The sequence below is a fragment of the Octopus bimaculoides genome, chromosome 3, assembly GCF_001194135.2.
Source record: "Octopus bimaculoides isolate UCB-OBI-ISO-001 chromosome 3, ASM119413v2, whole genome shotgun sequence".
NCBI classification, from domain to species: Eukaryota; Metazoa; Mollusca; class Cephalopoda; order Octopoda; family Octopodidae; genus Octopus; species Octopus bimaculoides.
This window is the reverse complement of record NC_068983.1, coordinates 86,550,199-86,554,341: the sequence shown is the minus strand read 5'-3', so window position 1 is coordinate 86,554,341 and position 4,143 is coordinate 86,550,199. Positions and strand designations below refer to the sequence as shown.

The 4,143-nt window shown below is 36.5% G+C and overlaps 2 long non-coding RNA genes across 3 annotated transcripts in view; one reads left to right on the top strand and one right to left on the bottom strand.

Annotated features, from left to right (window-relative positions):
- Positions 1-4,143, bottom strand: part of LOC128247311 (uncharacterized) — a 58,970-nt gene that overhangs the window by 3,678 nt on the left and 51,149 nt on the right. The gene's annotated exons all lie outside the window — the stretch shown is intronic.
- Positions 1-4,143, top strand: part of LOC106879124 (uncharacterized) — a 60,734-nt gene that overhangs the window by 51,925 nt on the left and 4,666 nt on the right. Inside the window, exon 3 of one of the 2 annotated variants that reach the window (XR_008263687.1) lies at positions 2,116-2,172. The exons of the other annotated variant lie outside the window; for it this stretch is intronic. This is a non-coding gene — a long non-coding RNA (uncharacterized LOC106879124). The remainder of the gene's footprint in view (positions 1-2,115; positions 2,173-4,143) is intronic. 2 annotated transcript variants of the gene reach the window in all.

Here is a 4,143-nt window from a genome sequence, read left to right as displayed (position 1 = left end):
ACACACACACACAAAAAAAAAAGAACGGGAAAGAATTGAAGTTTAATACAAATCTGGATTGCACCCACCATCCAAAAAAAAAAAAAACAACAAAAAAAAGAATCCATTTGCTGCATCACAAGCCTACACTGTAATAAAAATTTTAGGGACCAAACAAGTTCAAAATTAAAAGATTGGGTAAGGGCATCTAAGCAAAAAATCAAATGTTGCAAGCAGTGTACATCTAGATTTTTGGACAGGCATAAAATACAAAATGTTTCATATTTTTAAATAAAGGGGAACAAAATAATCAACTGTGAAAGGCATAAGAAGAATACTATACGGATTACTTTTTAGCAAGTGTTTTTTGAAAAAATGAAAATAGTGAAAAATGCTTAACATAAAACGAGACCCCTTCCACAAGATTTGCGACAACCCGCTTTTAATTGTAGAAAATATTTCTTGATATATATCTACTGAATATACGCGCAAATGTATGCAAGCCTTTATATGTTTATATACTCTGACTACGCTGAAAAAATGCTGTCACCCTTCGAGTACTTATCAAAGCTCAATTATGATTCGCGAAATCCATCATTTCTGTTCATAAAATGAGTCAACAAAGCTGTTTTCTTTTTTTCATTTAAGAGAAAACTCAGTTATTAACAAACATAAAACTTTCAATATATCAATAACTGGAGTTTTATTTTATTTTCAACAGTTGAGTCATGGGAAAAAATGGAAGAAAAATATACCTTATTGAGCGGAAGTATTTAAGGCCTATATTACTGTGTCAGGAATGCATTTGTTATGCTGCTTGTAGCGTAAAAATAAAAATAACGCAGCAATTTCACAAATTCTCCCACAATTTAGGAGGCGAAATGGTCGGATCAAATATTATACACATGTAGAATACATTTAAACTTTGGTTTCTCAGATTCCATGCTATCAATAATTGTGTCAGTCTCGTGTGCATACATACAACCCAACAACTTTTAAAAATCATTTTAGTTGGGAGAGAAGACTGTCTATGATCCTTCGCGGGGCCACCGAGATTAGTGAGAGGTAGGAAAGTGCTCTCAAACCAGAGACCTGAGTCGAATGCTTGCAGCAGACTGGATACCTTTAAAGCCAAACAATGTATTAGGCAGTGATCGACTTAGTCTGTCACTGGGTTAAACAGCCGTGTGACAGATTAAGTCAATCGCCCAAGTAAGCCACGACGGATTTGAACTCAGTCTGCAAAGATTCTGAACAAATACCTCAATGCATCCAGTCCAGCTTCCTTACACTTCTACTAATTCACCGCCCTGAATTGGTATCGTGTTCCCGTTCAAAGAATAAAAGGTAAAGCTGACTTCGGCGGGATTTAAACTCAAAGCGTAGAGAATCGGAACAAATATCTTGAGGTACTCTATCCAATCATTTAACGACTGCTAATTTTCCACCTTGCTGTTATTGTTGAGTTTTTTTAAGCGTTCGTGCTAAACGAGCAGACCCATGTTCAAAAGCATTCAAGACTTGATCACGCCATCTCTTCGAGAGTATGGTGTAACTAAACCATACTATCGAACGACTCTATCCACGCCCGGACAGTAGGTATGATTTTAGGGAGATTTGGTTGCTATTTCCAGTAGGTCGACCACTTGCATAGCAACCCCTAGTTGACTCGATATGAAGAATATGCAAATTATATTGTGCAAATTGTACACATTTCAAATAAAGGCATGTATGGATTAAATGTGCTCGCACTACAAGTATACATGTCAACGTGAAAGCTGCTGGAATGTAAACACACATGTACGATGAATAACTACGTAAATGTCTTAAGTACTCACATTTTATATAAACCGATGTATAGAGTTTACGCTAACCCATTCCATCCCAGCTTGTTACATTCATATATTTCACATAAATAAAGAAATAAAGTAAATAAATAAATGGGTGGCTGACTTGCAAATTTTCTCAAAGTAAAAATTCTAGATGGAACCAATATGAAATAAATTTTATTATGGAAATTTGAAAGACTGAAAAATATGTATAAATAATTTTTAAAAAACCCATATAAAACCGAAAATAAACGATAATATCTTTACTACTATTTATTATTTCTCATTTATGGATGTATTTTAAAAGTGAGAAAAGGGAGTGGTGGAAAACCAGAAAGAAAGGAAGTGAAAAAACCCCATAAAGGTAAAGAAGGAAAAGATATAACTATTGAGAGAGAAAATGAAGAAAGAATAATGAGTCAGGAGCAAAGTTGATGAAAGAGAAAGGATGGAATAAATGAAGAGTAAATTAGTGAAAAAATGTTGATTAAGTTATTTAATCAGTTGTATGTACAGTCAATTCACTGATGCAGACGACACCAAGAAGGGAAATTATAATGGCTGGTGTTGAAATGGTGAAGGTGAAGGTGAACAGCGCAGAGGGTAAAGGATTTGGACAGAAGGGAGCCTGGGAAAGTATGGAGATGATGAAGAGGAGAAGGAAGGGGAGATGAAGCGAAGAGTCCATGAATTGAAAACGAGGCTGGAGAAAGGTGAGGAAGAACTGGAGAGTGAAAGGAGAGAAGAGATTGGAATAAAATAAAAAGAGAGGATATAGACGATGTAAGAAGGTAGGAGGTAAACATGGGAGGAAGTAGAAGAATAAAAATGCGGACAGAGAAGAGAATGAAAAGGAGTTGATAGTAGTAGTAGTAGTAGTAGTAGTAGTAGTAATAACTGCAGCAGCAGCAGAAGTAAAAATTAGCGATAGCTAGAGACGGACGTTTTAGAGGATAGGAAAGAGTGAGTCGGTGAGAGAGAGAGACAGACAGAGAGAGAGGCACTCGAGTATTATGAAGACAGCTGGTGTGTTAGTTTGAATGAGAAAAGAACTAGAAAGAGTGAGAGAGAGAGAAGAAGAACAACTAGAAAGAGCGAGATAAAGAGGGAGGAGGGGAGAGCGATACGTAATGTTTGACTAGAAGAGATCGAGAGGTGTTGACATAGAAAAGGAGAAGAGGAGAGGAAGAGAGACGAAGATAGAAAGGGAAAGGGACAGAGAGAGACTGTCAGAATGTATAAAGAAAAATTAACTCAGGTGTAATAATTTCAATTATGCTCCCCTTTAATCTCACACGAGTTTTGTTTTTAGATAATTTCTCTCTTATACGTATTTATTGATCACTAAATGGGTTGTGGTTATTTCACTAGTTTAGTTTAAGCCTTATTAAATTCCAATGTGTAATAATAATAATAATGATAATAATAACAACAGCAATGATAATAATAATAATAATAATAATAATTATAACCTGTAAGTATATGTATAAATGTGTGGTAATACACTTTCTTTTATTGGTTTCAGGTAAAAGAATGCGGCCATGCTGAAGCAACGCTTGATGTGTATGCCTACACAAACATATATGCACATACACACATACACATTACATACATACATACATACATACATATATGTATATACTTTTACACACACACACATATTTTCAATTTAGATATAAAGCCAGCAGTTGTGTGAGTAGGGGGTTGTCCGATCCCATACTACTTGCCTTTGATTGGTACCTTATTTTATCGAACCTGTAAGGGTTATATATACATACAATTATCTTTTACTTGTTTCAGTTATTAGACTGCGGCCATGCTGGGGCAACGCCCTGAAGAATTTTGAGTCGAATGAATCGACTCCAGCGCTTATTTTCAAAGCCTGGTACTTATTCTATCGATCACTTTTGCCGAACCGCTAAGTTACGGGGACGTAAACATACCATCACTGGTTGTCAAACGGTTGGGAGTGGGACAAAGAAAGACATATACACATATATATATGCATATATACAACAGGCTTCTTTCAGTTTTCGCCAATCAAATCCACTCACAAGGCTTTGGTCGGCACGAGGCTATAGTAGAAGACAGTTGCCCAAGGTGCCACGCAGTGGAACTGAACCCTGAATCATTTGTTGGGAAGCAAGATTCCGCCTCACAGCCACGCCAATGGTTTGCCATATTGGTATAATGACTATCCCCGGACACAACAAAATATGTGTGTGCGTGTATGTGAGTGTGTGTGTGTGTGTGTGTGTGTGGCCGTCTAGTGGTTAGGACCACACGTGGTAATCCAGGTTCGAATTCTGGTCACGGCAGTTCAGCATATTTAATA